We start from the raw sequence: 11959 nt of genomic DNA on the forward strand, positions 1-11959 counted from the left end.
TATATGAATGTGCCTAGACTTGAGCAGTAGAACAGACATGGTCCATTCACCCAGTCCAGGGTTTTATCCCACAACAGCCAACCAGATGCTTCCAAAAACTCAAAAGCAGGTATGCTGCACCTGCCCGTGGAGGTTCCACTACACTCTCACAACAAATAAATTAACAGAACCATCTTCCATGAGTTCCGCTACTCTTTGAACCTCTTTGAAGTTCCGCAGTCATCACCACAACCTGCGGCAGTTTGGAGCTTGATCGAGATCACTCATTCATCTTGCATCTGGTAATAAGAGGGTTGGATCTGAATGCCCCCTATTAGGATATCTTGCCCCGGCCTTCCCCAACCTGGTGCCCTCCATATGTTTTGACTACAACTCCCATCAGCCGCAGCCAGCATAGCCAATGGTAAGGAACACTGGGAAATATAGTCTAAAACATCTGGAGTGAGGAAGGCTAGTTTTTAAAAACTGCATCCTGAGCATGCCCAAAGCCATTGGCTTCTTGCTGTTTTAGGCTGAACTCTATAACTACACTTGAGTCCAAGCTTTCTGTGCTGATCATGATAGATGGCACGCAGCAACACTGATCTCTGCAGTCTCTACCTCCCCAGGAGGTAGAAAGGATTTTGTTTTTAAAAGTGGACATGTTGAATTCTGGAGGAGAGATCAGATTCTGAGCATGCACCGTGCAACTAACTGCACATGAGCAGAGCATGTACAAGCTTGCCTACAGGTGTGTAGAAATGGCAAAGACCCACTTTGCTCTGCAAGATGGTAGGGCCACATGAACCCCACTGACTAATTTTGCTGACTAATTAGCTGACTAATTTTGTCTCCCCACCATCTTTCGACGACACGCGTTTCACTGATGTGCAACATGGATAGGACATGGCAAGTGTACCGAGCACTGATGAAATGGCCTGTTCTGTGCATGCTTGCCTCCTGGGGTGGGGGGTGGAGGTAATTGGTCATGCTGGCTGGGAGTTATGGGAGTTGTAGTCCAACACAACTTCCTCTGCCAGAGTGGGAAAGGCTGCTTTTGCCATTCTCTTCTCCCTACCAGCCGCATCACATTTTGCAATTATGTGTTTGAATTGTTTTTCTTTCCAGTATTAAAACCTCACATTTCTCCACTAGGATTCAGTCCTCTCCAAGAAAAAATGGGACACGTTATCATTTTCTTCTAAGCATTTCTGCTGTGGATGCGATATTTTGGAGCGGATGAACTGGTCACTGGCCCTGGGGAAGTTTGCTGCCAAAGGCTGTTCAGCAGCGACAGCCATGTGAGATCATTTGGGGGAGCCAGGGATGTCATGTCAGTGGGGAAAAAGGCGACCTCTAACCTTCCCTCAGGGGGCTGAATGTCGGAACAGGCTTGTCTTTGGTGCGTGCCTGTGACTTGGTTGTGTGTGTGTGTGTTTTAAAGCAAATTCTAAAATAAGCTCACTTTCTTGTGTCTGCTAAAAGCATCTCTGCTTTTTAAGGCATGTGCCTGTAGTGTGTCCTGATTTTTATGAACATGCTGAAGAACATGCCACTAGTCCTGATGGTGCAAACTGTAACATGTCCATATGCAGGAAATAATAACGGCGATGGTGCAGTGGTACTGCAGAAACCACAAGTTGCCTGACTTGCAGTGATTCCACGGGGGATGTGGCCCTGGCATTTACCAATGTTGTGCGTGGTCATAAAGACAAGCATTAGGAACAATGGCGTGACCACGAAGGTCGCCTAGTAGTTACCAGCCTCCCAATGTCAAGGGTAGAATCATTGCATTCTGGCTTCAGGGGCCTTTTCTCATGATCAGCTTAGCGCACAATGAATGCTCATTTGTTGTGCAGTCGTCACTGCTGCAGAGATATGGCATTCTCCGAGCACTCGAAGCATATTCTTATTCTTCGGGCTGTCACCCAATTAAGGAAATCTGAGCTCATCCTTCCCCAACCTGGTGCTCTCCCAATGTATTCAACTGCAACTTCCCTGCCCCCTTTCCTGTATAATTTTTTTTAATGCATGCAAGATGTATTTGGAAGCCATGCCTTGCTGTCACCATCCCATACAACTTCAGGAAGGGATCACTCATTTAATTATCATTTTTAAGTTTCAAGACAGCAGCATGAGGAGCTTTTGCTTATTTTTATCCTGCTCAGACCTTCCCTCCCCTTCTCTCTGGCTTTGAAGATTTCACCAGGTATTGCCCACATCCCTTCGAGCCAACCTGTGCAATCTTAATGGCTAGAAACATGGTTAGCTGAATGAAACCTGAGATCCCCCAGATGTTAGGTTCTCCACTCGACACCAAGTTCTGTGCTTGTGTAGTGTAATGAGAGAACCACAGGATCTGGAAGTCTAGATGCTTGATGAATATCACCAGCTACAGTAAAAGTTGCATCCAGCTAGCTCAATGCAATCTACATAAACATCATGATTTGTATGTGGCTGCATGTGTGAAATGCTGCTTTTCCATCCAAATCTCCACAGCTGGACTGGAGTGGCTGATCATACAGGCTGCAACACTGTTAGGAATAAAGTGGATCCCCCTTGCGGGGAGAGAACTTGGCTAATTAGACCAAAGTGGGCAGACTTCAGGTTTATGGGATCTACTTTGTTTTTTATAAGAACCCCTGCCAGAGCCAGTAATCAAAGTGCATGCACTTAGGGCTAAAACTGACACTATTTTAAATCCATATGTAGCAACTGCATCTTTCATCTTTACTCTAGTGTAGGCACAGGGGGCCTGATTCAGATCAGGACTGTAGCATGGGGTGGGGCTTTTAAGATTCAGATTGAGCCCCCTGCACTAAAGGTAAAGGTAAAGGTGTCCCCAACCAGTCGTGTCCAACTCTAGGGTGCGGTGCTCATCCCCGTTTCTAAGCCAAAGAGCCAGCGCTGTCCGAAGACGCTTCCATGGTCATGTGGCCGGCATGACTGAACACCGAGGTGCACGGAACGCTGTTACCTTTCCCGCCGAGGCGGTACCTATGTATCTACTTGCAATGTCTTGCTTTCGAACTGCTAGGTTGGCAGAAGCTGGGACTGAAGACGGGAGCTCACTCCGTCACGCAGCACTCGGGTCTCGAACTGCTGTCCTGCCGACCTTCCAGTCTGCAGTTCAGCGTCTTAACCACTAAGCCACCACAGCCCCTAAAAGGTAAAGGTGTCCCCAACCAGTCGTGTCCGACTCTAGGGTGCGGTGCTCATCCCCGTTTCTAAGCCGAAGAGCCAGCGCTGTCCGAAGACGCTTCCGTGGTCATGTGGCCGGCATGACTGAACACCGAGGTGCACGTAACGCTGTTACCTTTCCTGCCGAGGCGGTACCTATTTATCTACTTGCAATGTCTTGCTTTCGAACTGCTAGGTTGGCAGGAGCTGGGACTGAAGACAGGAGCTCACTCCGTCACGCGGCACTCGGGTCTCGAACTGTTGACCTGCCGACCTTCCAGTCTGCAGTTCAGCGTCTTAACCACTAAGTCTACTCGAGAGTAAAAATGAAAAAAAAATGTGGCTGCAAGATATGGATTTCAAGTAATGCCCGTTTTGGCCCTTAGAATAGGGATGTTGAACCTCAGGCCTGTGTGCCAAATCTGGCCCAACAGGATTCTCTAGCTGGCCACGCTCAGTGGCCACGCCCCGTCTATCTCCCAACGGACAATTGGTGGCTTCCCAGCGTTTGCACATTTTTTCCCTTTCTGAAAGGCTGAAATGCCTCTCTGATGAAATGAACGGAAGCTTACAGCAGAATACATCTTTTGGACTTTTAGGTGCCACAGGATTTTTTTGTTGTTTTTGCTAAGGTTTCGTTCCTGGCAGTAAGAGCTTGATGCTACAAAATGCTGGGTTGCTTTATTTTGGCCCTGTCCCCTTTGCCTTTGGCTCCACCCACCACTGGAATGTGGCCCCGGAGAACTTCTCGAAATGGCATCCCACCCTCAGGCTGAAAGAAGTTCTGCACCCCTGCCTTAGAATGAGCGAATTCTGAGCCCAAGAATTGATTTTGAGTACCAGAGCTGAATGGTACCCACAGTCCTTCTACACAAAAATCCACTTCTGGGTACCCCAAGCTTTCTTCATTTCAAGGAGTATAATTTAAAACGGCTGGGGAAAAGAGTCACTTTGTTGCTGCTATTTTTTAAACAATCGAGAGTCAAAAATGTTTAGTACTGCAACTCACCCAGAGATCTACCAGGAGTTTCAGATCTATCTTCTGCCCACGCCTGAGCTAAACGCCACCCTCCAGCTCTCTGGTTTTCTGAAAATGTCTACCTTTGTCCAAAGGAATGTTTCAGAAGCTCAGGGTCTGTCATTTTCCCAGCCCACAGCCCTCCTCATGCTTTGCATTTGGCACAGCTGGATGCTTTCTTGCAGCTTGGTACTAAAATAAAATACTAATCATTGTAGTGGAAAAGACTGGGAAGGCATTGTGTGAGAATCAGCATTCTCTCATTCTTACTGTGGGCCCTGATTTGTACGGCTGAGTAATGCCTGGAGCAACCAAAAAATTAATAGAGAGAAAGAGAGAGAGAACTCCGAATATAAACTGTAAAAATGAGCTTTCTGCGAAGACACTGGTTTAACGGGGTTGCTCTTGTTGTAAAACTTTGATCGAGTGTCCAGTTGTTTATTCTGATGTTCTGTGATTCTACTAATCACATTTATATCCTGCTTTCCACCCAAGGTGGTCAGGGCAGCATATGTGAATGTTGTCCCATTTTATCTGCACACAACAACCCTGAGAGGTTGGCGAAGCTCAGAAATAGTGACTACCTCAAGGTCACTTAAGCAAGCCTATACATGTCTACTCAGAAGTATGTGCCATTGAGTTCAATGGGACTTACTCCCAGGAAAGTGGGGGTAGGATTGCAGCCTGAGGTTTGTAGTGGAGCAGGGAATTTGAATTACAGTCTCCCTTGTTTAAAGGCCAATAATCTAGTTGGAACACAGATCCACCGAATGTTAGTTGTGACTAAGTTGCAATCCTACCTACATACCTACCAAGGAGAAGGTCCCAGTGATGTCAGTAGGATTGACATCTAGGTAAGCATGCTTAGGATCGTGCTGCACTTGCTGTTGAAGTCAATGGATGAATTAGTGCATGCCAACCTAAGACCCGGTGCTTTCAATGGGAAAGTGCCTTAGTCGTCATGGAGGTGTGTTTGGGCTGTACCACTTCAGACCAGTGGTGGGGGCTCACGGGATGGAATGCTCCTTTATACAAAAATTAATTTAATTTTTACAACTGTTGTTTACAACAATGCCAGTGCTTTGCCCCGTAAAGCCTGGTGCATGTGCAGAATTCCTCTCCCCTAAAAGAGCCTATGGGTAAAGTATCCCCAAGTATGCGCAGTGTGATTTTCCTATGCAATGGGAATGTTCTTTTATTTATCCATCCCATAATGCCGTGATTCCTGAGACTTGAGTGAGTTATTTATTTATTTATTTATTAAAGTATTCCTTGGCTGCCTTTCAGGGCAGAAGCCCACCCACCCCAGTGTACAGCAATAAAACACACACAACCAATATGATATTAAAAGCAATAAAAACAGAATTAAAACAGCAATCAAACCCAGAAATCCAATAGCAACAAAAGCCACCACCACAGCAATCATATGAGGAAAAGGCCAGAGTAAAATAATATGTTGCCAAGGCCTTCTTAAAAGCCTGCAACGATGGAGCATGGCAGAGCCCCAATGACCACTTATTCCAGGGGTGTGGGGCTACAGCAGTGAAGGCCCTCTCACATGTGGTCACCCACCTAACTGTTGTCACAGGTGGGTGAATGAGAAGGCCCTCTCTCGCTGACCTTAAAGTGTGGGCAGGCTGATATGGGGGAATGCAGGCTTTCAGGAAATGTGATCCCAACTCATTCAAGGCTTTAAAGGTCAAAACCAGCACTTTAAATTGGGCTCGGAAACACACTGGTAACCAGTGCAGCTGGCGCAGCATGGGTGTTATACGATCAGATTGCCTCACCCTCACCAATACTCGGGCCGCCACGTTCTGCACCAGCTGAAGTTTCTGAACTGTCTTCAAAGGCAGCCCCGTGTACAACGCATTACAGTAGTCCAGCCTGGATGTCACTAGCACATGAGTCTCTGAGGCAAGGTCCGTCCTCTTCAGATAGGGCCGCAGCTGGCATACCAGCCTAAGCTGGTAAGACATAAACAGGGAGCTGCCATATAGCAGCTCAAACTACTTGTCATCTAATCTACCACTCTGATGAGCATCAGCCCTCCATGGTCTCAGGCTAAGATGCTATTCTGAGCCACACCTCAGGTCCTTTTTAACTCTGCTACTGAGCTATGGCCTCTCCGTAGCTGCACCCGGTTTTCTTCCTTTATAACTGGCTACTTGAAATGCAAATATGTTTGGAGGCTTGCTTGCGAATGACTTCAATCGTCGCAGCCACCTACCCCTCATGCAGCTAATGAATCATGTTCCACAGGTGCAGAATAATACTAGATTCAGTTGAAACACACTCACACACTCCCAGTGATTTCTTTGGTTTCCCTGCACAACTTGGGGGGCATTTTCTATCCATTTTTTGTACTCACCTTTGGCAAAACCAGGGCACAGGTACAGCCCCAATCCAGGTAAAATTAGCTGTTGTGACTACAGTATTGTTCTTACTGAAGTGGTCAACTTGTCTCCGGATGCTACCATTTGAGAGTGCAGGTTCGGGACTCACATGATTGAACGTTGTTGTTGTTAATTCAGTCGTGTCCGACTCTTCGTGACCCCATAGACCATAGCACGCCAGGCCTTCCTGTCCTCCGCTCTCTCCCAGAGTGTGCTCAAGTCCATATTCATTGCATCGGTGATGCTATCTAGCCATCTCATCCTCTGCCATCCCCTTCTCCTTTTGCCTTCAATCTTTCCCAGCATCAGGATCTTTTCCAGGGAGTTTTCTCTTCACATTAGGTGGCCAAAATATTTGAGCTTCAGGTATGATTGAACGTGCCTTCATACAAAAACATTCGCTTCACATAGAAAACTAGCATATCAGGATTCTAATCTAGCCTTCCCCCTGATATGCTAGATTCCAACATGCAGGGTTTTTAAATTACCGGGACAGCCTATTCATCCATCTAGCCCACGACCTCATGCAAGGGTCTTTCCCATCACCAGCTACCTGACCGTTTTTACTGGAGATGCTGGGGATTGAACCTGGGACTTTCTGCATGCGAAGTACCACAGTTTCTCCCCTTGTGAAGTTATCCCAGAATTTACCAATCATCCCCTGCAGGAGTCAGTCCAGGGGTAACTCCTGTTTTATACTTCCTTTTCCTGCATATAGTCTTGCAGTTTGGGAATGGTGTGTGTGTGAGACAGAGAGAGATCAGATTTTGGGAAGGTGGGAGGAAAGGACAGATAAAATAGGAAACTGCTTTAGAAAAATAAATGACTGGCTAAAGCCAGGGCTGGCGACAAGGGTAGGCATGGTTGGGCACCTGCCAAGGGCCCACACCCCAGGCGACAAGAGCCCCCCGGAGTTGCTCCCCCTCGTCCCTGTTGCAACCTGCTTGCTCACCTGCCTCTCGCTGTGGCCCAGACAACGGTGGTGGTGGTGAGGAGGAGCAGACGCCCCGGCCACCTCGCTCCCTCGCTCTCTGCCTGTCAAGCAAGCAAGTCAGAGCAATGAGGAGGAGGAGGAGGAGGAGCTGGTGACAATGGCTGTGATGTGGACTCCCTGAGGGAGAGGGCCCATGGAGGGTGCTTTGCCCAAGGACCCTCAGAAACCTGGAGTTTGCAGTGGCTAAGGCACTGCCTGAACCATGCTTCCGCTCCCGAAACGGCTCTCCATCTCCAGCGAGTGCTGGGCCTTTACAATCTATATTTGCGGTTTCTCGCCCTTCTTTCTTGCTGCTCAGCTGCCTCCAGCAAACCCCCTTGCCTCTTCCATGAGCTTGTCTGGTCATGACCTTTACAGACTTGTCTTCCTGTCTCGCAGCTGACAAGAGCCTCTCAGTTTTCCCCTCACATGACATCTCCTCAAGGGCCTTCCTCCTCTTGAACTTGCCTGCGCTCCCTCCCTTCGTTCCATGGCCTCAGGGGCAAGCCTCGACTTGGGACCAGTTGGGCAGCAGAACGAATCAAGTGGTAAAGCTTTTCCTGGACTGGACCACTGACATCAGGCTGCAGGGGCGTGTATTGCATATCTGAACGCTAGATGGAGACGCTGTTTCGAGCCTTCAGCATTTGAGGGCCTTTTTTGTGGCTTTTGCCTTAATGGCTATTGTATTTTTCCATATTTTTAAAATGTGATTTGGTAACCACCTTGACATTACTTTGTGAAGGCAGGATATAATGTCCACAGCTTGTAGACGGGCTCATAGCCGAGTGAAAAATCTCACCTTTTGCATGCAGACGGTCCCCGCTTCAATCCCTGGCATCCGCAGGTAGGGCTAGGAAAGGTGACTGCCTGAAACCCTGGAGAGCCATGGCTGCCAGTCAGCATCGACAGTACTGAGCTAGATGGACCAAGGGTCTGACTTGTTATAAAGCAGCTTCCTGTCCAAATATATCAATCTCTGTCCCTCTCCCCTTGCATCTGTCCTGTGATGCTATTTTGTGTAAGTGCAGAGTGATCCCTCCTCCCTTGCAGTGGTAGTACAGCCTAGGAGAAGTTGTATATTAATAGTGAACTCATCTCTGTCTTGTTCTTTATGTAGACAAAATGGTACTATCTGTGCACAAGAGGGTCAGGGAACCTCCATGTTTGCAAAGTGTAAGGTTTTTTTAGGAATTAAAAAAAAAAAACCCAAGGGAGGGAAAGCCCAAACAGTCTAAGGAGGACTTGGTATTCTGTGGCCACTGCACCCGTTGATGGCGGCTGCTTCCTAACAGCATGCTCCTAGCACTGCCATTTAGAAGGCTGAGGTCAAATCAGTCAATCCTAAAGGAAATCAACCCTGAGTGCTCATTGGAAGGACAGATACTGAAGCTGAAGCTCAAATATTTTGGCCACCTAATGCGAAGAGAAAACTCTCTGGAAAAGACCCTGATGCTGGGAAAGACTGAAGGCAAAAGGAGAAGGGGACAGCAGAGGATGAGATGGCTAGATAGCATCACCGATGCAATGAATATGGACTTGAGCACACTCCGGGAGAGAGCGCAGGACAGGAAGGCCTGGCGTGCTGTGGTCCATGGGGTCACGAAGAGTCGGACACAACTGAACGACTGAACAACAAAAATTCAGTGGAGGCTGGTGGCTCTGATGCCAGTATGGTGGTGAATCCGCTCCGGGTTTCAGTCAGAACTCTAAAGGAGCTCTCCAAGGCGCAAAGCTCCTTTAGAGCTCTAACTGAAACCTGGAGCGGACTCACTGTCCCACTGAAATTGGAGCCACCAGCCTCCACTGCCACTATTCTGTCATCTTCTCCTTAACAGACTTTCTTAACCGTAAGAGGCAGAAGCAGCAGTGGAAAAACACTAAAGGGTTACAAGCGGAAGATAAAGTCATCTGGGCCCACTGTAAAATTCTGTGAATGAGGTCATATCACAGTGCAAGAGAAGCCTTGTCTGGAAACACCTTGCCTCTTGGGGGGAAACCCAGAAAACTGTGTATCTAGCTGGCTGGCTGTAACCCTGAACAGGAATAGTTCCCATTGTTGCAGGCTCCACTTGTTCGACTGAACGTATAAACTGATCCGAAGTTTGGATCTCCAGAGGTATAGAGAGATCGACACCTGTGGCTTTTAACTTACACAGCAGCAGGAAACCTGGGGTTTAATTCGGCCAGGATAGCTGCAGGCTGAACCTTGGGAATGCGGAGTATTAACAGCCTTTGAGCATGTGCCGAGTAGCCACATGGTTACATCTGGAATTAAGAGAAAGTGTCTTCCAGAAAGAGGAGGTGTTTACCGGAAGGCCTGAGCCCTTGTTTTAGAAATTAAGCACTGGTGAGATCAGCACATCAGCAAGACTGCCACTCCCCTGCGTGTTCCCCCTCTATTTTTGTCTTTAGCATCTGCCTCTCCTTCCCACAGCGCCTAATCAGGAAACAATGCAGAGCCAGCAGCCATGCGCATCTGGCTTCTCCTCCTTTGTGCCACATCACACTGACACTGAAATGGTCATTTTCAGTTAGTTCAAGACACTTAAGAACGTTCAGAGCTTTTGACCCTTGTGCTGTCACTAAAGGCAACAGATTGTCCAATTTAGCTGAGCCTGCTTTGGATTGCCCAATTTAGCTGAGCCTGCTTTGCCGCAAAACATGAGGGATTTTGGGGGAACTTGCTGAGAGGTCAGAGTAAGCTGGATTCCGTGTTGTTGTTTTAAATATATTTTTTTTTCTTTAGCAGATCCTGTCCAAGACTGTGGAACAGGCTTGCTATGGCCAGTGGAGGCTGGTGGCTGCAGTGTCAGTGGGGCGGTGAATCCGTTCCATGTTTCAGTCAGAACTCTAAAGGAGCTATCCAAGGTGCAGAAACAGAAGCACCTTGGATAGCTCCTTTAGAGTTCTGACTGAAATCCGGAGCAGATTCACTGCCCCACTGACATCAGAGCCACCAGTCTCCACTGGCTGGGGCTGATGTGATTTTTATAGTACCCTCAGTGTGGTAAAATGCTGTACAGGAGTAGTTTATAATCTAAACTCTGCAACACAGGAGAGAACAGAGGATCCCACACAGAAATGTTATCCATGTTCATTATGCTTGGAGGCCTGGAAGTGTATAGTTCTGGGATGGATGAATCGCAACACTTCTTCCTTTTCTCACTGGCCCCCTCTAGCGTAATTTTCCAGGTCATGCAACTCCAGCTATTCAGATCCAAATTCCAGTGGGGCAGCAACTTTTATGAGTAAATGCAGACCAGCATCAATAGGTGTAACTTTGCACTGAACGAAGGAGAACCACAAATGGAGATGGCTAACTTACCTTTGGACAGACAACAGACTGTATGCTTGAAATATTACTATATTTTGTATATCCTGTGGTTCCACAGGAGCAGAAAACAGTAACTGAATGTGGTAATTGATGCAGATTTCCTGAGAATCTCAGCATTTTTTTTAAAGCACCCTTCTAGCCTTTTGCCTGTAAATGTATGTTTGAAAAGTCTGGGCACAATTTTAAGGTATCTCAGAATTTTACTCCACAGCCATGGCTGAAAACATTTTCCCCATGGTTCAGGTTAAGCTTCCTTGACCCACACATCTCCTTTCCCTCCCCATGACTGGCAAAATTGGGTGACGATGCAAATTTGTTCGATTTGCATAGTCTATACAGATTGCAGATATCTGCTCCTCTTGGTGCAGAATTAAGACTGTCCAGGAAACCGAATTTTATTTTACTTTTTTAGGACACAGTGGTTCCTGTTTGCATTTAACTCATAGCATCCAGTCTTTCAGCTGTTCCACCTTTGCAGAGCTCAACAAGGCCCAGGTTCTACAACTTCAGAAGTGGGTTTTTTAATTACCGTGTGGTCAAAGCAGTAGCCGGGGCTATCTCGGTTCAAAACACCAGCTTAGCCGTGGAACGTGGCCAGATCACATGAGCCAAATTCTCATTGTGCCCATTCGGGTCGAGAGCATTGACCAAGGCTTCCGATACAGAGGCAAGCAATGTCAGGGAATGGGGTCTAATGCTTTGCCTTGCCCAGTGGGGAGAGATGGACATGGGGAGCAACTGCCACTTAATTCTGAAGATGCCAGGTCCAAGTTAAGTGGTGGGCACTTGCAGTTCAGGATGGGGGGCAAGATGACTGCAACAGGGTGCAGCCAACAACAGTTTTGTCAACCATCATTTGCATTGTCAGGTACAAAGGGAAGTGTGAGCCACAAAAGCACTCTCTTGCAGGTTTATAAAAGCTACCAAGTAGACAAAACACCTGACAACTTCACACAAACTGTTCTGCAACCAGGCATCCATGTAAAGTTGAAGCTCGCTTCAGCCTTGGTCCTGTCGATTAGTCTCGATGGCATGTAGACACGCATGCACAAAGTAAAAAATGCACAAAGACTGGG

The sequence above is a fragment of the Heloderma suspectum genome, chromosome 5 (genome assembly GCF_057233095.1).
Source record: "Heloderma suspectum isolate Gila_16-S chromosome 5, 16-S_ref, whole genome shotgun sequence".
In the NCBI taxonomy this organism is placed as follows: domain Eukaryota; kingdom Metazoa; phylum Chordata; class Lepidosauria; order Squamata; family Helodermatidae; genus Heloderma; species Heloderma suspectum.